General features: G+C 40.4%; 1 protein-coding gene across 3 annotated transcripts in view; it reads right to left on the bottom strand.

Annotated features, from left to right (window-relative positions):
* STARD13 (StAR related lipid transfer domain containing 13) overlaps positions 1-26,716 on the bottom strand; it is a 248,496-nt gene that overhangs the window by 89,167 nt on the left and 132,613 nt on the right. Inside the window, exon 1 of one of the 3 annotated variants that reach the window (XM_003826871.6) lies at positions 14,918-15,142. The exons of the other annotated variants lie outside the window; for them this stretch is intronic. The gene's annotated coding sequence lies outside the window, so the exon portion shown is untranslated. Of the gene's footprint in view, positions 1-14,917; positions 15,143-26,716 lie in introns of those variants that run through there. 3 annotated transcript variants of the gene reach the window in all.

A 26,716-nucleotide genomic window follows, 5' to 3' on the forward strand; every position in this document is an offset into this window, starting at 1 on the left:
TACAGGCATGAGCCACTGTGCCCGGCCACTACACCCGTTTATTAAAGTACTGAATATAAATTACACAGTCTTAAAAATACCAGCATTCAAAAAAACCCCAAAATATCAGCTTTCAAAAATACAAAAACAAAATACCAAGTATTACTGCAATGCCTTGTTATACTCATTTCCAAAAAGATGTTGGGATTTTGTAAACAATTTACAAGGTATGTTTATTTTAATAAGTTACGACATAAACAATTACTAAAGTAAGGTCATGTCAAAAACTATACACGCGGTTTTCAGCTTTTTAAGTGTATTTTTCTTTGGGAAGCTTTTATGATTGGCCCACTGTGGATTATTAGATGGTAAGTTAACTAACTTCTGAATGCTTTTAATTTAATTTTTAAAAAACGATTTAATACTTGGCTGGTCACAGACCCCATCTATTATTGTTACTGAAAGGTTAATTAACAACGTGGCTAGCTACTTGTATGACCTTGGGCACAAAACTTTACCGTATCTGATTTTAATCTTCTCACCAGTAAAATGAGGGCTCTTTTAGAGTCTTGTAATGCTTTTAATGCTCTACAATCCTGTGATTTCTAAGATGAAATGTTGTGTTGAAGTCGGTGACATTAATGTCTCTTTGGAAAGATGTAATGGGACTCCAGAGAAGGTCAACCACACACCGATGTCCTGGCTATGTGATTATAGACAAAAGCCACACCCAGGCTAACTGAATCCAGAAAAATCCACATGAACATTGTAGGAAAGTTAAGATTGCCCTTGCACTTGGTTGCTAGGAAAGCATGGTTGATGAGCTCTAATCCAAATGGTTTATAAATTTCATGCTGTGGTCTCTGACACAGCTAGCTAAACATCCAAGACCACAGCCTCAGCAATGTCTTTGTCCCTGACATCAACCTCAACTGATTGTTCATTTTTCAATTTTATTCTTAAAGGTAACATGTTGATTTCTCCCTGTTTTGTAATCCAATTCTAATAAAAATGAGAAGGCAGGCAGGATTCTGATATTGGGAGATAAATAAAACTGCATTTTGCAAGGCAGTCAGTTATTGTAAGACAGTTATTAAAACGGCTGGAGAAATGGCCTCAGACTGCAGCCAGCCTGCAAATCAGCCAGGCAATCTGGCCCTTGGTGCACATGGCCTTGGATGGTATTCTCTGAAATCAGGTTACAGGAGTCTGTGAGCTGGAGTCTCTGTTTTTTGGCAGTTCCCACAGCAATTAACCCGGTGTTAGGCACACAGTGGCATGGTAAAACTTGTTGGCAATTCATGAAATAGTTACTATTGAAAAAACAAAAGAACATTTCTAGAGCTTCTTGCATTTTGTAGTTTGGAGATAAACATTGGCTTTAATTGCAGTACTTACTAAACAGGGAATATGCTACTTAGAAGCTAAAACAGTACATCGACAACTTTCCTTCTCTTATTCCTTAATTAATTAATCATAATCATCCACAGTTGTTACTGGAATTTGTTGAATTTGTGGAATTTGTGAGAATGTTGCAGGTTTCTTAATGCATATTCAGGAGTATTTGCCCTGATATAAGTTGTACGAGGAAAGTTTATAGGACCCGTGAAAGCCATTCAATTGTTTTTCTAATTCTCATATGCATATGCCATTCAAATATTCTGCTTAAAGGTATCTGCATTGTTATTGTTGATATCAGGTGTCAGGTGTGATGCTAAATGCTTTATGTGCAATGGCTCACTTAATCCTCACAAGAGCTTTTAAAAAGGTATTACCATTCCCAGTGGGACGCAGTGGCTCATGCCTGTAATCTCAGCAATTTGGGAGGCCAAGGTGGGCGGATCACCTGAGGTCGGGAGTTCAAGACCAACCTGACTAAAATGGAGAAACGCCGTCTCTACTAAAAATACAAAATTAGCTGGGTGTGGTGGTGCATGCCTGTAATCCCAGCTACTTGGGAGGCTGAGGCAGGACGATCGCTTGAACCCAGGAGGCAGAGGTTGCAGTGAGCCGAGATTGCACCACTGCACTCCAGTGTGGGCAAAAAGAGCGAAACTCTGTCTCAAAAAAAAAAGTATTACCATTCCCATCTCAAGGAGGAAGAAGCTAGGATCAGGGAGGTTCAATGAGGTGCCCAAGGTCACATATGCGATGCTATAACTCAAACCACAGCTTTTGCTCAAATTCTAGCCCTCATTCATAGCTAAATGGGAATAAGTGGATGAGAAAATGGCAAAGCTTTTAAAACATCTTTTTAAAAGAAGGAGGGTATAAATTATAAATAAAAATGCAACTGAAGAAAGGACAAACAATTCCTCACATAATTTCTTCATTTATTTATTCATACTTTAATCAGCCACTAAATACACATGTTCACCACAGCAGCATGTAGTATGAGGAGTAAGAAAGGAGATCATCTATACAGCAGGGCTTAATGAAAATGAAAGTTGTTAGTGATTAGAAGGAGAAGGAAAAGTTGAACCATCAAAGATCTTGACGCCTTACAGAAGGTTCTAGGTGGGAACATTATTTCCAGTCAGAATGGTCTTTAAGAGCTTTTTAAGAGGTGAGAAACAGTAACAATGAAAACGTCACATAATAGTTTGTTGTTGGACAAACACGCAGACAGAACACAACTTGAGGCTCTTTACTGTATTATCTCTCACCCTCATGACACTCAGGTAGACATTACTGTTGCCATTTTGGAGATGAGCAACTGGAAGCTTAGAACACAACCAGCGACAGTGTCAGGATTCAAACCCAGACATACAGAAGCCCAATGCCTCCCACCTTTCCTCAAAGCCATGCTGCTCAGAGCTGACTTCCTGTGGTGTTTTTGTTGGCTGTGACATGGTATTTGCAGCAGGAAAACAAAACAAAACAAAAAAGATCTTAACTTGGAGGACAGGAGAGAGAAACTGTAGAGATCAGTAAAATAAATGAGGAGGTTTATCCAGTCATCTGTACTATTAATTGAATTTAGCTCTCTACTAGCTAAGTGCTACACGGCTCCATGGTGATTATCAAGGCAGTCAGGATTTCAAATGGCGCTGATAACTAAGTGTAATAGGATTATGCATTTTTTTTCTTTCAGAGCCGAAGCAAAAAAAGGCCCTTTAAGCTGAGGTTTTCATGTTGTTTTTTTCCTGTTTCAAACTAGTCCAGAATGATCCCAGAGACCTCAAGGAGTGTTAGAGCTTATTTCACTTATATAGGGAAAAAGAAAGACAGAGTATTTGCTAGGTAGATGCATACTCTTCTAGCTCTTCTTGCCTCAATCTGGACTTAGATTCAATGGACTAAACTTAGCAGAAAAGTCACACGGAGAAGGCAATGAACACAGCACATGCCTAATACCATATTTTTATTTGATGATATTTGAAACATAAATACACTTCACTTCAAAAAAACCTTAAAAATTGTGTATTAAATGAATTTTGGTAAATAATTTAAGTAAGGAGAGATGGTTAATATTCATTATGGAAACATTCTGCTATGAAATTCAGTTTACTAAGAGGATTAATGTTTTCATTAAAAAAATATTTTGACTGAATCTTAAAAAAAAATCCCTGATTTACATTATCTTGTAAATGTACATTCTTTCATGGTAAGAATATTTTTAAAAGGTTAATCAGCATTTGTTTAAAAGTAAGTTTATACTTAAACATCATATTTTAAGGTATTTAGTGCAGAATGAAATTGCTTTAATATAAACTAGATGTAATTTGTCATGTTTTTTAGTAGAAAACTTTTCAATACTATAATGCTTTGCTTGTATTGGGCAGAATATAAAACAAATTCAAAACAGTGAAGAATTGGGACGAAAAGAAAAATGATTCTCAACCCTCAAATATGGGCTTCTTTGGAGAAAGTGAAAATGGATTTTTAAAAAATCAGAAACGAACAACTCACTGTTTTTTTGAAAGGAGATTATATATGCTGTTAGTCATTTTTTAAAATGACCACAGCTACCATAGAGACTTTGATTTACATTTTCCTGGGCCTGCAGCCCCCTCTTGTATAAACATATACACATACCAATATGTTATGTGAACAGCAATCTTGCAGTGACTTCAAGGAAAAACTTGTTTTTGTAAAAGAACTCATATTTTCCCATGCTACTTCACTTCTTGTGCAAGAACTTTTATGAGATTCTAGTGAACTGTGTTTTATTTATTTTCCTTTGTTCTTTCCCTCTTACTGGAAGAAAACATTATCTGGATGTAATCATGTTCAATGAGAATACATTCTGACTCAGGAGATGATTTAAATCAATGACCAACAATTAAAATGCCTAATCTGCCACTACTTTGGATATGGCAATTTAATTTTACTAGGTCAACACATTCATTTATTTTAATGCAATATATGTTCCCCCACAGGAAGGAACACTATTTCAGTAATCCCCTGTTACTGACATCTTTGCAGATTTAGCCACTCTCTCTGTAACTCAACCGACTAAAGTTGAAGTTTTGTAGTGGGAAAAATACAAAGTGAACATCTCTAGGCTACTTCATCAAAGTCCCCGGGGACCACATTTTTCTCTCAGGAGACTATCCTGTAATTCACTGAATCATTGCTTGTATTCTCACTATCAGTAAGCCCGTGTGGTGTTCCAGCCACCTGGAGCTGACAAACATTTTTCTATGTGAAGGATACCATAGCAACCAGATTTGCCGCATGGACAGAAACCAGCCATAACCATGCTGCAATTTTAGCCAGGAAGCCGACACGTAGCACCCACGACAGTATTATCGTAAAGCGTGTCTTGAGATCTGAAAATTCATTATTTTCTAGGACTTAGTTCTTTAGACACAAGAACGGAAATTACCCCAAGCCCTAAGTGAAGGAAGGCGGTAAGAAGGAAGGAAGATGGGAAAGATCATATGTTTCAAATCTGTCTCTCTTTCTTACAAGCAATGCCAACTTGTACAAGTTAATAAACCCTCTGAGCCTCAGTTTTTTCATCTGTAAAATGGAGACAATCATTCTCCCTCAAAGGGTGGCCGTGAGGATGAAATGAGTGCTCTGTACTGTGGTTGGCAGATGGGACACACATAACAACTAAAAGCTTTCTCCATTTGGTTAAGAAGGGAGGTAATAGACACTTAGAGGACACAAGAACAATGCTCTCCAAAACAGGGTTCAGATGATTATATGAGAAATGTTATCTGTGTTTAAAATTTCGTATTAAAATATTCTAAAATATTTTTAAAGAATTAGGCTGGGCGCAGTGGCTCACGCCTGTAATCTCAGCACTTTGGGAGGCCGAGGTGGGTGGATCATTTGAGGTCAGGAGTTCAAGACCAGCCTGGCCAACATGGCGAAACCCCGACTCTACTAAGACTACAAAAATTAGCTGGGCGTGGTGACGCGACGCATGACTGTAATCCCAGCTACTCAGGAGGCTGAGGCACAAGAATTGCTGGAACCTGGGGGGCAAAGTGAGCTGAGATTGCACCTCTCTCCAGCCTGGACAATGAAGCGAGACTCTGTCTCAAAAAACAATAATAATAAATAAAAATAAAATAAATATTTCTAAAGAAACAAATTGTTATGCCAGTATGCAATATCAGGATATGATAGGAGGTGCCCTCACAGGAGCTGCCAGCCTGCCAGTGGTTTCTGGGAGGGAGGGTGGCGATTGTACACTAGAGAAGATTGACCCCAGCAATCTTACCTCCACGCTTGCTTTCAGTACTGCCGTACATCATGATGTGCGGCAGCCGACATGGACTCGATTGAGAGACTGTGAGCTACATTGCTTATCTTTAACCAAACGAATCCTAACAGAATGGAGAGGCAACTTAAAAAGATTCTTGCAGAGGAACCACAAAGAGAAAATATTAATTACCAGCAACGAGAAAGAGACAAAGCTGAAATTCCCTTACTCCTAGTACTGGCCCTGTTAACAGTCACTTCTACAAGGCAGCAATAATGAACACAGATTTAGACCAGAAAAGAAGCCAACTGAACTAGTGTAAAATTGTCTGGAAGACGATTTGAAATAGAGATTTACATAATTACTGATGAACTTTGGCCTTTATGACTTGAGATATTAATGGCAGTAGAACTGCATGTAACTTATAAAATACATAAAGATAGATACATTGGGAGTACTGCTCAAGATTTTGTTACTGATATGAGTGTATATTCAACAAAAGCTGGGGCCACTGTGCCGGGGAAATGAATATAGGGTGGCCACACTGCCTGCTTCCCAGCCTTTTTCACACATGGCACACACGTTGTGTTTGTACTACATGCTGGGATAAGCTACTAGGCTACGGGAAGCTCAAGCCTTTGGTCGCCCCAGGTCCCGCTCAGCCAGCCCAAGACTGAGGAGGTCAATATTTTCAGCACACCTATTACCAATTCAGGGCACACTCATATCCCACGTGAGGTACCCTGTAAGCGTACTGGTTGAAAACTCAGTTCTATAGACAGATTTAGGCAGGGTTAATTATTGAAGAATATAGCTATTTGGTGTGAATTGAGTTATCTCTATAGACAAAGGAAGAGAGTTGTGTGTGTGTGTGTGTGTTTTCAATAGACCTCTTAAGAGTCAGCCCAATAAAACTTGTTTGTATCACAAGTGGGCTTATTGTCAGAGTTAAATATTTACGCTATCTCATTCTCTCAGATCTGACGAAGGAACAAACTTTATATATTTATAAATATTCTCTTTCCTCTCCGTCAGCGAGCCAATTCCACTTCGGTCTGCCCAGCATTCGACACAGTGCTGCTGCTGATGCAGTAAGTGCTAATGTATGCTTGCCTAACGGATCAGCAAGCCATGGTAGAACCAACACCCTGCTCATCCGTCCTTACATCAGTATGTAGTTAGATCCTTTTCCTGTTCCTCCCAGGAGGTAATCCAAAACATTGCCACTGAATTTCCATCCCCAGTCCTAATCCCTGGCTGCTAATTCTTAGCTGACTTCCCCTCTTCCTTGATGAGGTCACCAAGGCCATCTTACAAAAGCTGTTTCAGGCCTGGCGCGGTGGCTCAAGCCTGTAATCCCAGCACTTTAGGAGGCTGAGATGGGCGGATCCTGAGGTCAGGAGATCAAGACCACACTGGCTAACATGGTAAAACCCCGCCTCTACTAAAAACACAAAAAATTAGCCGGGCATGGTAGCACACACCTGTAGTCCTAGCTACTTGGGAGGCTGAGGCAGGAGAATTGCTTGAACCCAGGAGGCGGAGGTTGCAGTGAGCTGAGATCACGCCACTGCACTCCAGCCTGGGCCACAGAGTGAGACTCCGTCTCAAAAAAACAAAACAAAAGAAAAGCTGTTTCAACACCAAATATGTCAACCTAAGCCATCCAGGAAAAAAATCTAAATTGTCTTTGACTTATTCTTTATTAACCAAGCCCACAGTCACTAAGGGATGCTTTGTTTCTCTCCTTTTCCCTCTTCTGCCCACACCGCCCAACTCACTAGTCAACTTGTGAGCATCCCAGGCTCACCCAGCATCAGAGCCTTGGCCCTATCTGTCTCCTCTGCTTGACCCAGGCTTACCCCAGATGTTTAGAGACCCTGCCTAAAGCCTCCTTCCTTCAGGTCTTCCCTCAAGTTCCTTCTCCAAGAGGCCTTCCTTAATTACCTTGAATATATATTGCAAAATGTACAGAAATTAACCCTTCTCCCTCACCTCCATACCCCCTTTCCCTGTTTTATTCCTTCTCTTTATCAGTTATCACTAAAATAAACATAGTTCATTTATTTATGCTATTCACTCTCTGTCTTCTCCACTAAAGCATAAGCTCCACGAGTCAGGAAACTTTGTTTTCCTATTTTGCTCATTCCTGTGCCTCTATAGTCTAAAATTGGGCCTAGCACACAGTAGATATCTAATGAATATATACTTAAATGGACAGGTGGGTTATTGCAATGGACCTATAAATGGTGCTACTGCATATTCTCTAATGCACTTTCTACCAAAATATTCATCCTAAATTACAAGTTGAAAATCGCCACCTTCCTCATAATTTGTCAGTAACTACATATGATTTATTAAATAGCATCTAAAACCCTTAAAAAGTTCTAGCCCCCATCTCCTTTTCCAATCGCGTTTCCCAATGCAGTGATCTCTCCATACATCCTAAGGTATAGTCACGCTGAGGTTCACTCATCTATTTTTGAACACATTACACACTTAAAGTCTTTGTGTTTTTAAACATACATCCTTTGATCTTGAGCATCTGTTTCCTACTTTACCTTCTACTGAAATCTGTTGATGTTTCCAGGCCACATTTCATATCATGCATAAAGCTTTTCCATTCTTTGAATTGGATTTAAATATGTGCCCCATAGCACATTGCCTTAAGCCCCTGATTACAACAAAAATCATTCTTTCTTGAATTGTGTCCATATCTGTCCCCAAGACGTGACTGTAATATTCTTGAAAAGACATTATATGTCTCCTTTTCATAGTTCCTTTCACACAGTAGATGCTCAATAAATGTTTGTTGGCATTAAGTATACAATGTCACTAGCTGTGCATTTTGGAGGAGGAGAACTGTAGTGAGATAAGCATTTAGGTCCTTTGTAGAAGTAATACACCAACACCAAATAAGTGAATGTCAGCAAAACTGAAAAGAAACATAAAGCTATAGTTTAAGCCAACATGAAGCAGAAGACTTTACAAGAAACTCTAAAGATAAAAATAACTTCTGCTCTGCTAGAATGCCTGCCACAGAGAGGTCACTTATTTTGGAGTTTGATCCTCAACTAAAAATAAACAGCTTTTATTGAAACTGAGTTCCCAATATTGTTGTTTAACTATTTTGTGGTTTCATTCAGGTACTTGCAAGGCCCAAAGAACACTAATCAGGATGCCTCAGTGTTACATAAGGGTTCTTTTCATGGAGTAATTTATGGTTAGTTTGAGAAATTGTATCTCATCTGCTTGCTGGGTTTCTCCTCCTTAGGCATGTCTCGTAATGTATATATATGGCCAGTCATTGGCCGGGCCCAGTACCAATGGTCCAGGATGCAGTATAATAAGCACAAGTGGGAAGAACAGCGGTTCTCAGGACACTGTTCTAAATCATTGTTTTCCTTTGGGGAGTAGAGAACCAATAATTGCAAGTAGCTTTTATGGCATAATATTTGCTGAGGCAGTAGAGCATGTTTGAAATCTGGGCCCATGAGCAACAAATTCAGACAGGATCCTCTTGCCCTTTGCTGAGTGCAGAATAAACAGGTCTTTGGGGAGGCCCCACAGAGGCTGAAGGTAACCAAACACGCTGCCTTCTAGCCCTGTGGTCTGCTGACAGAGCTCATGCCCTTCCCTGCCATCCCCTAAGGGTTCCTGGGGCTGGAAGATAGTGAAGCTTTCTTCAGCTAGCCGCTTGCTCTGTCATTCACATCTAGCTCCCCTAACCAGCCTGGCTCAGCTCAAGCTCAGGTAAATGACCTATTCGTCCCTGTGCCACCCAACATCTGTATGTGGAAGCCCCTGGCAAGGCAGGAGCTACCATGCCAGCCCCTTGAAGGCTGCTTCAGTCTTCCAAAGCGTCACCAACAACGAGACCACTTCAAGGTACTCTCCGGTCATTAACACTTAAGTTCCCTGTAGTGAATTTCTCAGGACTCCACTTTCCCCTGCTCCTTCCACACCTAACCTGCTGCCACCGACATTGCATGTGTGCTTGGCTGTTGCCCTACTGGGGGACTTACCCATTTACGTATTATTGTGTTTCTATTCACTTTGGAAGTTGGCACTCCTTCACCTTTTAAACAGTGAACTCTCTGAAGCAGAGGACTTGCACCCACTTACTCTGTTGTTGCACATGGAACACAACTGAACAGGACCATTTAGAAACATGCTTAAAGGGCCGGGCATGGTGGCTCATGCCTGTAATCCCAGCACTTTGGGAGGCCAAGGTGGGCAGATCATGAGGTCAGGAGATTGAGACCATCCTGGCCAGCACGGTGAAACCCCGTCTCTACTAAAAAAAAAAAATACAAAAAATTAGCCGGGCATGGTGGCAGGCGCCTGTGGTCCCAGCTACTCGGGAGGCTGAGGCGGGAGAATGGCGTGAACCCAGGAGGTGGAGCTTGCAGTGAGCCGAGATTGTGCCACTGCACTCCAGCCTGGGTGACAGAGTGAGATTCTATCTCAAAAATTAAAAAATAAAAATAAACAAATAAATAAACAAATAAAAATAAAAATAAAAAAATAAAAAATAAAAAATAGAAACATGCTTAAAGAAGCAATGTGCTTCTCTGCACTTTTGGGATGAGACGGAAATGTTCCTGCCCACTAGCAATCCTTAGCTCTGGCCCCTGTACCGAGAGCTTCAGCGGGTGGCATTATTAGTGGGGATGCACTTTAAGTATTATTCCAAGAATTGGAAACAGAAACCCTCCTACACTGAGCACAGATGTGGTGATGGATGATGTATCTCAGTGGCATGGCCCCATCAAATCCCGTGTTCAACTGACTACACAAACCTATTTTGGTCAGTGATTATTTCCGGTATTCCTGTGGTTTATCCCGATGTAACATGCAGAATCTACTATGATAACATGGCTTTACCTCTGCCAGTTATTCCATGTAAAAGGAGATTAAATGAGAGATTGCCCAAAAACTTCCACAATTTACATAGTTTTCTTCATAGTATTTGAACAAGTAGACTCAAATTTTCTTTTTACCTGTTTTAAACCTCAGCTCAAGAGCAAAGTTAAACCAGTTTGAATCTCCAGCTCTCCATGCAGTCAATTTTTAAATGAAAATGGTTGAGGCAGGCCTTCTAGGCCCCTTCTGATACTCAGATTATTGTTATGTCAAAGAATTTTCAAATTCTGGCCTCAAAGTTTACCTTATTCGCAACATTTTCTAAATTTAAAAAGAAGGGAGAGTAGTAAAATTGGAAGCATGGTAAGAAGTTGCTCAACTTGATTGTTCCAAGTATATCTTTGATTCTGTGTAAAGAACCTAAAAATGGAGGCCTTATGGTCAACATAATTAGTACATAATCTGTCAGGCAACCTTTGGATTCTTAAGAATTTTTATTTGATTATAAAAGTAATACTGGTCACTTATTTGCCATTTTTCATATTATTTATAAATAATATCATGCTGAACATCTTTGTTCAGAAAGCTTTGTCTACATTTTTATGAAACCATTTCGTTAGGATAATTTCCTAGGAGAATTACTGGATCAGAGGATCTTGATAAATGCTGCCAAACTGCCTTTCAAAAAGATGGTCAGATTTTCTTTTTAAAACACAGCTAGTCACAGATATGCCAAGGCTCTCTCAGAATAGAGACAGTTGGATGATAGTTTTAATGTTTAGTTACCTAACTATGATTAGTAGGATTCAGATAGGACTAGTAGGTTAATAGTTAATCTGCTGGTGATTAGATGTAGGGTTTTGCATTGTTGCAATCTCAGGTTCCCAGCTGACAACAGTCTATATGCTGTTATGCCATAAGGGACAATTTATTACAGACACAAAAATGGGTACCAGGGTTCTGTCCCAGAAGGTGTGTAATGACAGGACCCCACAAAGAAGTGGTATGGAAAGACTGACTTTCTCATTCACTTGACAAACATTACTTGAACACCAACCAGACATGAGAAACTACAGCGAGCACCAGGGAGTCAAAGCAGCATGGTACCTGGCCTGTCTTTGTGGAGCCTAGGGAGGAAGGAAGATGTGTAAATAAAGAATGAGGTAGAATAAGATAAAGCCTTGATTAGAAGTTTGGAACCATGAATGAAGAAGGCTCTAGCTCTGTGGAAGAATGGTGGTGGAGAAGGTTTCAAAGGCAAGTGATGTTTAAGGTAGTTTTGGAGGAGGAGGAGGATGTTGGCAAGTGGTAGAGAAAATATTTAGCGGAGCACAGGGACAGAACTGGGCAGAGCGTGGAGGTGTGAAAACATGGAGTGTAATAGTGAAGTCATCTGGTGGGTGGGGCAGGGGGGACAGGGGTGGCAAAATTCACTCACTTCCTCTTTCTGAGAGGGACATCTGGGGGCTCCAAAGAAACCTTTGAGGAGATCAAAAAAGAGCTAAGAGAAGCCTTTGAATGATGGGCAGAATTTATTAAGAAAGGGAAGAAAGGAATATTCCAGCAGCAAAGAAGTTGTCGAAGTTCAATTAGTGACTTTAAATGGCCTGAAAGTTTTCAAAGCATTTTCATGCACATTATGTCATATGAACCTCCCAACCACCTCGTGCTACGGTAAGGCACACATTCTGATTCCCACACTGCAGCAGAAGAGCACAGTTGAATGGCGTGGCTCCCAAGGCTGCCATGTTTCGAGATTCTAGGGGCCACCACACACCTGTATGCACAGAACAGGGTGCGTGGTGATTCTCTGTACTGGCAGCTGAGACTGGGAGGTCTGGCTTCTGATGTCCTTTGCACTACACTAAGCTGCGATCATGTTCATCATGTAAAATGAAAAGGATTTAAAATGAAAACACAGTAATCACTCCTATCTTTTAATATCTTATATGCTGCTATGCTATCAGTTTTACTGGATTATTTTGAAAGATGAAGTGGATGTGTGTGGGTATATACATATATGAAGATTAGCGTATATTTATTTGTATGGTATATCTATGTATCTATAAAATGTGAGAAAATATTAGGTACCTTAATCTGCACTATTATCCATTTTTTTACATTAGGAAGTTTAAAAATTACATATATTCAACTATACTAAATCAAAGCAGCATCACACCAATTTTAGCCTGATTTTTTAAAGTTCAACCTGTTTGAGGAAATGACTAGTCTTACACAATGCTGAGAATCTTGATGAGAAAATCAAATAGTTATTCTACGAAGAGAAAAGAATAGATGCAAATACCTTCAAGAGCAGCCTCCTATAAACAAAAGTATTACTACATAAGATTATAGAATTTTGTTTTTAATTTTGTTTTAACTTTAAAAGGCTAAAGTTTTTAGCTTTTTCAGTGTAATGCAGAAGTTCTGTCTAAGAGAGTGGAGGCAATTTCATTAATGGCATACGTACCAAAAGCTAATAGCACAAGATGCATTATAAATGTCTTACTGACATTTGAAATATCTCTGGGAGACAAAAATGGCTGTAATTATTCATTATATTTGTAAGCAGTGAATTAGATTTATCAAAAGGTTAATCATCTTCCTGAAGGTCACAAAATTAGGCAGCATAAAGGTAGTATCTGAAATCCAAGGCTTCTGACTGCTACCTTGGTCCTTGAAATCAATTAAAATCGTCTCCATAAGGTCTGACGTGGGTACTGTCAGAAGTTGGCAAAATTCTTTTACACATTAGAAAAACAGGTGCGGATGCTACCTTGTCACATGTCAGCATGTGTCAGCACATGTGAGTTTAGCTCATGCAGAACATACTGGTTGGCATAGATGATTCCTTCACATGCAGATATGAATCTACACAACAACAGTATGTCCCAGTATTTCACAAAGAGTATCAGGCGCCCATCTCTAAGTGACTACATAGGTTGCATGGAGTGTACAAAGAACTCTGTCTACTGATATTTCCTTCCTCTCATTTTTCACATTTAGACTGTAGGAAACAGGCTAAGCTAATGAAAAGACAGTACGACAAAATCTTCAACTTTCAGTTTCTGATTTCCCCAAAAGAAAAGACATAAATGTGGCATTTCTTATGAGACGCGTGGAAAGAACCCCGTAGAAACCATATGGTTGTCAGTAACGGCATAATCTCATTCAAAGGTGCTAAGAACACTAATGAGACCAGGATGTCAGGAAAAGCAGAAATAGATCAATATTTCTCTCCCATTTATAGTTGTCCTCACCATCAGTCTCTGCACCAGCTCTATGTAAATGAAATCAATCAGCAAGGATTTCTGCAAAACGCATAAAACTGTTCTCCTCTCGGCTCTACCGGAAGATAAATGATTCCAGACGTTGGCCTGTGGCCATTTTCCCACACATGCTCCAGAGCTCTGACATCCATATTGGGCCATAACACTGAGTGGTTTCTACTTTGGCGAGTTTACAGCCAGCGCTTCCACTTCTGGTTTGGACTAGACAGCCTGCTAACGCAGATGCAAAATAAGTCTCTTTCCGCCTGTGTAAATTGTAAAAGAATTGACTTTTTCCAATAAAGGAGCTCCTGTGAGCCCCCTGAAAACTTTCTGCTATCGCTCATAGAATCTTATCATTCTCAATCACTGCTTTAGATCCCCTTGGAATTAGACAAATCCTGGCCTAATAAAACATGCGACATATGACATCGAACGCAAACCACTTAGATGTAACATACAATTACCAACAGCCCAAGTCCAACGTTGAAAACGAAGCCATTGAAAAATGTATTAAACATAAATAGCAGGATTGTTTCATATGGTAGCTTATGTTCTGAAAGAGGGTAACAGACTTTCTGAGAAAGATAAACTACAGAAGATCCAGAAGCAGCTTCCTTTAAAAATGATGTCAACACCAATAACATTATTTGGAAGGCTCGTAGGAAGTCCAGGTCATATTCATAGCTATTTAAGTAACGTAGCCCATGGAATTAAGCATCCTAATACAAAGTATTTACTGCCAACCTCGACAATCTGAAAGGTGGGTCGCTTTCTTAATAAACTGCCTTTGAGGAAAGATACAAATAATTTTGCCCATTGTTATAAATAGAGAGAGAAGGAAGGAAGGAAGGAAGGCCTTATCTATATCTGTAGTCTGAGATAAAACAATTCTCTCTGAGATTAAATAAAAGTAAAATAAATCTAACTGTAACTTGCAAATGTTTCTAGAGTGAGTAGCCAAAATGACAGTCACTGCTTTTTAATTTTAAATCAAGTTCTTGTTAAGAGAATGTTGTAAATATCAAGTCCACTACAAAGAAAACTTTTTATATCAATGACAAAACTCACAATCTGCATAGGAAGTAACTGTTGTCTTTCCCACCACCACGACCTCTTTTTCTATGGAACACAAACTTACTTTGTTTAAAATTGTCCTTAGGCTGTGCTGTACCTTTCAAACAAAACCCCTCTCTTCTTCAATTCATTTTCAGCTTTCTTGAAAACTGCTCCTCAGAAACTGACAGATGGTGCATCTGTCACCGAGTGTTTTCTCTTCGTTATCTCTGCCAGCTAATATTTCCTCTGTGCTTGGCTGTTGTCTGTGAGACTGGTCCACATCATTCTAGCCTGATCAATGGTGTGCCTGGTTTGAGGTTGGTTTTGGCCCCGCCTCCAGCTCTAAGAGAAAAAAATGAAAACTCACAGCTGGATTTCCTATAAATCCTCTTTTTAAAACTGGCTCTGCCGCTCTGGCACATACCAGAGGAAACGCTGCCAGTCTATCGCAAACCAAGGGGGGGTGCTCCTTCTCCTAGGCACCCCCATCGCTAGTGTCAGGTGCCTTCCTTATATAACACATCCCATTTTAAGTTAGCCTAAAACTTCACAGGAAGGGAGGAAGTGTTTTAAACCAAGCTTAGGTTTTTCCATGCCTAATAAGACTCGAAAGAAGATGCCCATGACTGAAACACACACACACACACACACACACACACACACACACACACACCCATAAATAATTTTTAATCTGTTAATACTGTGCAAACCAATTCCAAGGAGAAAACGGAAAAGGAGAAAATGCCAAAATAGGATATAACAAAATCAGTGCACATTTAATTTTGTATCCTCAAAAAACTCAGGTCATCCTTCACATTCTGATGACATTACACCCTCAGTTGGCAACAGGATTTGCTTGTATTTACACTGTCAATGAACTTGGTGAATCAGGAGAATGCATGGGATGCATTTCAGGTTCCAGATGAGAGGCAATTGCTTCTCTGGGTTAACTGCTACCAAGCGGGGTTGAACAGGTGACTGTGGAACAATCAGTCTGCTCTGTAAGTGAGCACGACAAACAATGCATTGTAGACTTTCGTATTCTGCATGCTCGATGGTAATCTCACCTTATCAGTGAGTGGAGGCCACACGTTTACCATGAATAGAAAAAGTGAGTGTTCCTAAACTAAGGCTATATGTTGGAATACTGTACTAGGATTCACAGTCACAGGATCTGGATTCGAGTCTCAGTTTTATTTCTTGGCAGTGTCCTCGAACATGAAAGGCACAGAGTATGCTCTGGAGACCTCACAGATGACAGCAGATCAAATGAAGATGATAAAGAACTTTGTTGTTATTATGCAACATTCGTATTGTTATTTTCAACAACAGAGAGAATATTAAATAAATCTACATGTTTAATCTGGCAGAGGATGATACCAAACTACCACTGCCTGTGATAAGGAGAGCTAAAGATAAAAGGATTCCAGGAGTAAGGTGCAGAGTATACAGTGCATGCTGAGGATAACAGCCACTCAGATTTTAAATGTTTGAACTCCACAGTGAGGGAACATATGAAGTAAGCATAGGGCAGAGTGGGGCTAAATAGCAAAAGTTTGATACCTTAGTTCTCCTTCCACTCTCACTCAATAGAACCCTAGAACTGGCATCTGCCATTAGTCAGTGAGCTCCTTAAAGGCAAGAAAAACACAACTGGAGTCTGTCAAATAAGAGAATGAATGAGACCTTGAACTAGATAAGAGGTACTCACTCTAAGAGAGGGAGTATAGAGTATTGTGAGAAGCCTGAGTTTGAAGTTGTAAAATCAGATACTTCAAGGTTGAGAGTGCCTGTGTGTCTCAACCTTGCAGGGATTTGTAGAGAGAGAGGCTTTCTGAGTAACTGAAAAGTAACATGAGAGATTTTGTTCAGGGTCCCCTGATTTCGTCCAGCTTTCTACACTCACCCCTCAACTCCACCCCTTTCCCACTTCCTCCATAAGAACATCATTCTGTGACAATGAACTTGAGTCAAGAACCAGGATGTCTGTAAACATCCCTTTAATGAAAGCACATGGATTGATGGGTCAATTCTTCCCATATGGTGTTGCAAGGCTTTGCTTGCTGTAGCTGGCCAGAAGTCAGCTTTTTAATCCAGCAGGCCCTGCTCGATGCAGGCTGTGTGACAGGCATCTGTGACCCTGCCCTGCCCACAAAAGGCAGATTATAGGGGCTGCTCCTGCTCCTACCCTGCCTGGCACCTCACTGCCAATGAGCTTCTGTGCTCTTGACTAAATATATTGGGAAATTCCCTACTTCCATAATAGTTTCATGTGTGTGATCTCTTCTCCCCAAGCTAAAGGATTATGCCAATTTTGGGTAAGAGAATTTGTCAACTGCGAAGATCTTATCTAATAAATCCTTTTAAAAAAACCTCCTAAAATGTGCAAGACATTCCATGCTAGCCACTTCAGAGGATGCGTGCTGCCAGCTCTCTCTGGCACAGGTGGTCTGCAAGGGTACATGAAATGAAATTATCACCTAAGGCAGGATATGAGGACAGTGGGAGGTGGAAGGAGTCTAGGTTGGGGAGTGGGAGTGAGAGAATCTAGAAAACATGACGGGGTTGTAGCATGAGGGTACACAGGCAGAGATGAGGGAGGACCCTGGAGAGAGAAGGACACTTCCAAGTAGGGAGTGAGCTCTAAGGCACCCAAAGAAACAGGAGGCAAGGCAAGCTCGGGGACTCAGGAGCCTTCTGCTGCTGCTGAAGCACAGGGAACACGTGGGGGAAATCAAGCAAATGAGTCATCAAAGGTGGGGCGGAACCATAAATGGGGTGGCCTTGGATGCTGGGAGAGGGTATAGGGAGTTCATACCAGCTCAGGTAGCAATTGTGAACCCTTGGGGGTTTTAGAGCACAGGTGTAACACAGTCTGAGTGGTGAGAGCTAGAAACCATGTTAAGGATGGATTCTAAAGGGAAGTGTAGGCAGATGGCTCCACTCAGGAGGCTATGGCAATTATTTCAGCAAGAGGTCATGAAGGCTGAACTAGGAGGACAGGGTTGAAAACAGGAAGAGTGCTAGAGGCAACCAGAAAGACATGCGAGTCCAGGGAGATATGTCTTAGGAAATCCCATCTGGAGGAATTTTTCCTGGAGGTATTTGCAGACAGGTGTACACACATATTCAAGTTTTAATTTCAGCATCTTTCATTGCAAAAGATTGCAAATTACCTCAGTGCTCACCAATAGAGAACTTACAAATAAATTATGGTACAGCCACATAGTGAAATACTTTTGCAGCCGTTTAAAATACACACACAGCTACAAGACTACTGTTGTCACATGTTGGTGATAGGCACCAGATTGCTAGTGGTCAGGAAGTATGCCTAGAAGAGAAGTTTTAGACAGGGATTCAATTTATGGCAAAGTAGGGAAAATATTGGGGAGTGGAATGTGCATGGGTGGGGACCTCAGGACTTGTGTGTTACCCCCATATTGGCACCTGCGTTCCCCAGGACCAGGACAACCTAGAGCTGTGCAGTGTACAACCTACGCAAATGTATATGGTGTCTCTGCCTACAACCACTGACTCAAAGGTGCCAGAAATCTGCCTCATCCAGCCTTGATCAATTTCATAATCAAAAGCCCAGAACCTGTGTGCCTGAGCCAATCAGCATTGGAAAGGAACAAACAGCAACACTACCCATATTGGGGACCTAAAAATGCCTTTAAGAATTACACCAGATGGCAAAGCAAAAAGCATGATGTCTGAATCTTCTCTCTCTCTCTCTCTTTTTTTTCTTCCAAATTCCAGGGCCTAAGAAGCCAATTAACCATTCCAAGCAATATCTAGGTGTAAGTGCAGTGAAAGTTCATAAACTGAACACAGCAACAACAATTAGGACAGATCTGCTGGTCCTCAGTCCTGCCATCCTTAAGTGAGGGACTGATATTTCAATCATCATTCCCTTTCTTTTCAATGACAGGACATCTTGAATGACCATATATAAGAAGCGGAGTCCAAGACCAGCTGTAGTGGCTCACGCGCACTCCCAACACTTTGGGAGGCCGAGGTGGGAGGATCACTTGAGCCCAGGAGTTCAAGACCAGCCTAGGCAACACAGAGACACCCTGTCTCCACAAAAAAAGATAAAAATTAGCCAGGCATGGCAGCATGCACCTGGAATTTTAGCTATTGGGGAGGCTGAGGTGGGAGGATCACTTGAGCCTAGGAGGTGGAGGCTGCAGTGAGCTGTGATCATGCCACTGCACTCCAGTCCAGTGATAGACCAAGATCCTGTCTTAAAAAAACAAACAAACAAAAAAAAAAAACAGAGTCCAGTTCCAGCTTCATGCACAGAGTGGGTGTGCAGCTTCAACAGCAGACGCTGGGGTTGACAACAGCCGCAGTGTTCTTTGAAGGGGCAAGGTAGGAAGGATCCTAGAGGCAATGAATATGGCTCCTTGGGGACTTTGTTTTCTTTCTTGCAAAGAGCCAGGTCTATTAAACATCAGCTCTGCAGAGGGGAGAGCACACTGAGGAAGCAGAACTTACTGCACATCAAGGGAGGAGCCCTTACAAAGTAGCAGGTTGCAGACAATTTGCAAATTCCGGCAAGAGTAAATGAAGAACACAGTATTTCACAGCCAGTGAGGGCAGTATGACTTCATGGATAAGAGTGTGCTCCCTTTACAGTGCAATAAAAAAACTGCACTTAATGCCCAAATGACTGAATTCTAATCTTGGCTCTGACGATACAAGCTGTGTGAATTTGAACAAGTTGCTTGCAGTCTCTCATTGTTGACTAGATAATAATGGTACACATCTTAGGGTTGTTGCACAGATTTAGTGCATTAATGTACATAAAATGCTTGCCACAGAGCTTAGCATAAGCATTGAATACATGCTATCATTCCATAGTTAGAATGGAATAAAACACAGGTGATTTAAAATATAGGTGATTACGACTACACTTAAAAGATTGACTTTGATTAACCACAAATCAAGAAATTAAGAATTCTCTGTAAGAACTGCTAATTGTATTAATGCCTGCAATTTGAAATACTTGAGCAAATAGGGTGCGATATCGTGTGTTATTTAACACTTAGGTTAAGCGATCCTGCAGATGCTGCTAGCATCTAATCAACCATTCAAAATCTGGTAGGCCAACAGTTTAGCTGGCATTCTAAAGAGGGCACCTCCACATCAGAATTGACTGTTTCAAGCCCTGTTGTTACCATTTCTCCATTTCTTTTGGTCATATATTTTGGTTTACATCTTGGATACCAAGAAATTCACCAATTTCTTGACATAAAGGAATGAGAAAACAAAAACTCACTGGAAATGTACCATACATTATTTGCATTATGCTATGAATATCATTATAAATATGAAAATATAGTTATTGTATAGGACAGGATCATTCCTTTTTAGTAAATTATTTTTATCTTCACAAAGTGAAATCAAAGAATATCTAACACACTCTAGTAGCTAATAAAAAATCTTTAATAGATTATTTTAAAAATATTTTAAAATAAAAATATTACATAAAACATGAAAGATATTAAAATAAAAATATTATTTAAAATATCTTTTTAAAATATTTTAATGATACCAAATAATGCTCACTGAAAATATTTAAATAATGCAGAAGCATAGCCTAAAAAAGTAAAAGCCCATTTTTATTCCTAACTTCTAATTTCACTTGTCTCCTTGGAAGTAGTCACTATTAATAGTTTGGTGTGTATCCTTCCAAACTTGTTATGCATATATAACACACTTGTTATATATGTGGGTTTTGATACCTGTGATATCAGACACCAAGGGGGATTGGTTCCAGGATCCCCACAGATATCAAAATCCACAGATTCTCAAGTCCCTGATTCAAAGTGGGATAGTATTTGCATTTAACCTACATACATCCTCCTGTATACCTTAAATCATCACTAAATTACTTATAATACCTAGTACAATGTAAATGCTATGTACACAGTTGTTGTACTGTGTATCGTTGAGGGAATAATGACAAGGGAAAGAAGTCTGTACGTGTTCAATATAGACACAATTTTTAAAATAACATATTTTTCAATTCCCGGTTGAATCTACAGATTTGGAATCCATGGACAGAGAGAGCTGACTCTGTGTGTGTGTGTGTGTGTGTGTGTGTGTGTGTGTATGACACATATTCATACACATATCTTATGTATGTAAAATATACACATATGTCTATACATACTTGTACATATATACCCATGTTATACACCCATAAGAATTGCTTTTCACTGAAACAGAATCATAATATATGTATTATTCTCAGACTTACTCTGTTCATTGGACAATATGTCTTGGAGATTTTCAAATAAACAAATAAGAAAGCTAATAACAAATTAGCTCAGTGGAACCCCAGTGACTATTGTAGTCAAAAGTGTGGTTTCAGGGGACCAGACCAAGGAACCAGCACCACTCAGAAGCATGCCTTTTGGGGTGGCTCACCTGTCCCCCTGAAGCTGACAGATTTGTCCCTCTGTACCTCTCCAATAGCTTTATGTCCCAAGCAGTGTGGTAGAAAAGATGGGTGAGTGAACCCGCACAAACTCATAAATGAAAACATTTATTAAGTAGAATTTAAGCATCTTACTTCGTGACCAACTGTTCCTTTAGCATATGCACAGATATCCAGAGCATGCCTGCCTTGTTTTCTACTCCCATTTTAAGCAGAAAATAAAGCCACTTTCTACTGTTGAATTATTCTTATTTACAGCAATAGAAATGTCAACCTTTCAGATTTGGACACTGAGTTGCTTGGGCACACTGGCACCCAGAGCCTACATGAGCAGCGACATGTATTAATCCTCAGGGGTCCTGCAGGCAGGTGTGGGCAGGTGCAGATGTGCATGAGGAGGACTCTGGGACTTTCCAGTCTCTAGGGTCATGGAGCCTATTTTCAAGTCGCAACTTGAGGTTCTCAGGTTCTCAGGCTACTACATATGCCTCCAACTCAATTTCACTCGCAATCATTCCAGGTAATGTGGAGAACCAAAGAAACTCATGTTTATAGTGTGTTTGAAAAACAATCTCTTCGCAAAACCCTTTCCAGAATTTTACATTCCTAAACAGGTATGACAATCTGTCATCTAATTTCTGCTATTATTAAATTGCCTTTCTTTTTCTGAGAAAAAAGTTACCTTTCCTTATAAAATGACACATTTTCACCTTTTTGTTAGCAAGTATTGTTTAAAAAGGAAAGTTTTGTCAAACCCTCATGTTTTTAGATCAAGGCAACCTACCCCTTATCTCTGCTACGTTCTTGTTTTGAAGCAAATCAAGGCCATGTACTTGCTAGTTGAGTTATTGACCCTGATTTTTTGAACTCCCTTTATCCAAAAAGATTCCGTAAGAAAAATCAGACAGTACATCTGTAACATGAGGGCTCTGACAATGAACTGTAACAGTAATGCCAGCTGGGTACATAAAATTCCAATGCTAAGAATTTCATTCCACATCAGGTACAGTTTGAAAATGTCGGCAATGCCTTATCTCTGTGGACATTTCACTGCACATATAGGATTTCTATTTCAATATTTGTAAAATTCTAAGAGTTATACATTCTGGCTTATATTACCCAAAAGGAGAGGGAGAGAAATGGGGGAGAAAAAAAATCTTGTCGGCAAAGAGTCAACCGTGTACTGGGGAGTCGTATTGAAAACAGAAAACAAAATCATGTAGTACAAAATTAACTATGTTCACAAGAGAGGCTCAGAAGGACATAAGAGATAAACAAAATCTCCATCACATCAGCATCTTTCCTACAAGTCTGATGTTCCAGAGAGTCTGCTCTTTGTTTCTGTTGCCAAGGAATGGAACCTACTCTGGCTCTCTTGAGGTAGAGAAAGTATGTGAAGTTCTGGCATTCAACAGCCGCAGACCAGGGAAAGTCAACAGTGAGGCAGAAAGCATAAACTACCTGCTGGGGCAAGCCAATTTCATGCATTGTGCTCATGGCAAGACAAGATTGGATTTGCCTCTTGCAACTGGCACTGCTGTTCTTCAGGATTGATTACCCTAATTCTGTGCTTATCTTGTCCTTTCACCCCAACTGTCTACTAACCTTTGACCTGTATATCAAAGCTTATACTTTAAATTTTCAGTGGTGGTATCTTTAATCCTGGGCAGAGAAATCCAGAAATCCTTGGTATAACACTTAGCACAGGGCCTGCTTTAATTAAGATGCTAATGGGCATCAACAAGGAAGCTGCAGTTTGGAAAGAACAAAGCCCCAGGTCACGTGGCAAGGCAGGCTGATCACTTTCTAAGCTAGATTTCTTCCACTATTTTGAAGATTACTTCACCTCTCCCAGCCTCACCCAAATCATATATACACCAGAGTTTTCACTTTCATTCGGGGTTCGCATCACAAGCGACTGTGCGATGAAATATTTTAAAAATCTAGCATCTCTTTTAAAGTTCACTTTGAAATTTAAGGAGAAAGCAGACTTAAAGAGGATTCTGAAAGTGTAATGAGCATCATCTCTTTAAACCTCACAAACAAAAAGCACATTCTTCATTTTTTGGTTTTATATCCGACTGCTTTCTAACAATAACTTTACATGATTGGGTTGAAATAAACTTAAAAACCAAACTTGGAGGCATACTTATCTAAAAAGTCTAGGAATCCTAAGCTCCTGAGACTGACTTCTCATTTTGCTGCAAAGCGTGGGTGGCCACAAGCATTCCTGGCAGCTATAAGGCATTTGCTAACGTATTTGACTTTTAAAGTTGTTAATCACACTTATCAACACAGGCAAGCAGCACTGGCCACAAAAGATTAGCTGCTCTACTATAATGCTCCCAGTAATCCAAATGCAGGAACATCCGTGCCGAGTGATAAGTGCATCTGCCAGCTCCACAACCTTTCAGTGACTTCAGAACTTATTAAAGACCTTAGCTTTTAATAAATCCCAGATTTTCTTTTCCATCACCTTACACACAAACACACACACGCAGATACACACACACATGCAGACACACACACATGCGCACATACACACACACACACACATCCCCTGCAATGGTAGCTAAAACCAAATATTCCCAGTGCTGTGCAGTGTATGAGTTTCTAAAACAACCAGAATGTGCTTCAAAACACCACAGACATTGTGAGTTTCAAGGGGGCCATCACTGACAAGAGATTCAGATGCTACTGATCTCCTTTCACAGGTGCTCCTGCAAAAAATGTGTACAACCAGCAGGAAAGGACTTGGTTTCCAGGGAAACAGAATCTTGTTTAAGTCCTTTGGAAGCATTAGGTTCTACTGTAGTTTTTCCCCTCAGACACATAGACTGTTGCTCCTTGCAAAATAATTTATTTAGTGAACAAGAAAATGCTTTGCCCAGCTTAGAGGTAAGTGCATCAGAAAATTCAGGAATAGAATGAGTACTGCGGGGGTGGGGAGGGGGGAATAAGCACCTCTCACTGAGCCTGCTAGTCTCTGACTGGTGGGATCTTGCTTTCACATAAGGATTCTTCCTTACAAGACCTGAGGTTTCATCTGCAGACATGTTTCTGCCTTGTTGGAGTCATGCTGAAGTCCCCATCCTTGCAGCTTGGGCTCTGCTCTGCCCAGCTGGTCTTAACCCTCAAAGGCTAACAAGTGCTTTACTTCTACAAAACAAAGCAAAAACAGTGAAGATCTATCTCCTATTTCAACCTCTGTTAACTCTCCAAACAGCATCCCCTCATAACCTATAAACATTCTTTCACTTTGTAATAAAACAAATGACTTATTTTTTTACACTAAAAACTTTTTTTACTCTGTTCTTTTGATTATGATGTAGTTCAGAGTTTGGATCCAGGATGCTCAGACATAATAATGCTCATCATATTCAAGGTCACTTCTATCACCTGGAGATGCGGCTGCTTCATGGCTTAAATGTGACTGAAGAGTTACTGGAGTGGGGACTAGAACAAGCAGAGAAATCTCATTTTCTAGGCGTCTTAAAAGGAAGGCAGAGTATCATTTCCCTGAAGTATTTGAGTGCAGGCCATTTGAAAACCATAGACAGAACAGGAAACTTTTTGTGATCAAAAATATGGTTGGTATCAGAATGGAAGAAAATCTTCACAATCTATACATCTGACAAAGGGCTAATATCCAGAATCTACAACAAACTCAAACAAGTTAGCAAGAAAAAATAAACAATCCCACCAAAAAGTGGGCTAAAGACATGAATAGACAATTCTCAAAAGAAGATATACAAATGGCCAACAAACATATACAAAAATGCTCAACATCACTAATGATCAGGGAATGCAAATCTTAAAACCACAACGTGATTCCACCTTACTCTTGCAAGAATGGCCATAATAAAAAAAATAAAAAATAGACGTTGGCGTGGATGCGATGAAAAGGGAACACTTTTATGCTGCTGGTGGGAATGTAAACTAATACAACCACTCTGGAAAACAGTGTGGAGATTCTTTAAAGAACTAAAAGTAGAACTGCCATTTGACCCAGCAATCCCACTACTGGGTATCTACCGAGAGGAAAAGAAGTCATTATATGAAAAAGATACTTGCATATGCATGTTTATAGCAGCAAAATTCGCAATTGCAAAAATGTGGAACCAACCCAAATGCCCATCAATCAATAAGTGGATAAAGAAACTGTGGTATATATATATATATATATACAATAGAATACTACTCATCCACAAAAGGAATGAATTAATGGCATTCACAGCAACCTGGGTGGGATTAGAGACTATTAATCTAAGTGAAGTAACTCAGGAATGGAAAACCAAACATCATATATTCTTACTTATAAGTGGGAGCTGAGCTATGAAGATGCAAAGGCATAAGAATGACACAATGGACTTTGGGGACTCTGGGGGAAAGGGTGGGAAGGAGGCGAGGGATAAGAGACTGCAAATTGGGTTTAGTGTATACTGCTAGGGTGACAGGTGCACCAAAATCTCACAAATCACCACTAAGGAACTTGCTCATGTAACCAAACACCACCTATTCTCCAAAAACCTATGGCAATAAAAAATTTAAATAAATATATGGTTGGTAACATTTGACCATATGTATAGGAGAGGCACCTGACAACCATAACTGAAGCATGCCCTGAGAATGACCGCATTGTCTAAGAAGAATGTGTGTTTGAAGTCCCAAGCTAAGGAATCTGAGAGTGGCCAACCTGGAGTTTCACTTCTTATCCATGAGGGACATTCGAATCCCTGGCCCATCCCTTGGAACACAGGCCACACAGGGAATCAAGGCCTTTGGTTTTGGGTTAAATGGAGGTTGCTAGGTGGAGGGTGCTAAGTAAAAATGCTATATAACTGCATGCTTTTTATAAACAGTAGTGGTCTTCCTGTGTAGTCTGCTATCACTGGACTGCCCCATATGTAAGTCCCCCCAATAAACCCCATGTCTCGTTGGCTGGCTTCAGGTCTCTTCTTTGGCCTCTGGACATGGTACTATCCCTACTGGAGTCAATAGGGATCTGGCATGACACCATATGACACCTATCATAGCCCACAGGACATGAAATTTGAAAGACATTTCTACTCTTGCAGCTCATTGTTTTTGATGGCATGTGCCAACTAAGTACTGACATGCCACTTGGGGATGAGTGAGGAGGCTGCCCCACCCTTGTGACTCCATGGTGTGAGCACCTCCTGCCTCCTGCCTTTCACCTCCACTGCTTGGCCTCTTCAAAACCCTCTCCATCCAACCTGCTCCTGTCAAATATGTCTCTTGTCAGACTGAGCAATGTCAGACTGAGAGCATTTATTCCATGGGCAGGAAGCCAGAGTGGCTGCTGTGATGTCTGACTGCACGTGTGGTGCAAGCACATAGGGGAAGGGGGCCTTAGATTTTCTCAGGTCAAGGAGGACCATGCGGCCTGGCCTTCTCCACTTAGCGCTGCAT

This window comes from Pan paniscus, chromosome 14 (genome assembly GCF_029289425.2).
Source record: "Pan paniscus chromosome 14, NHGRI_mPanPan1-v2.0_pri, whole genome shotgun sequence".
Taxonomy (NCBI): domain Eukaryota; kingdom Metazoa; phylum Chordata; class Mammalia; order Primates; family Hominidae; genus Pan; species Pan paniscus.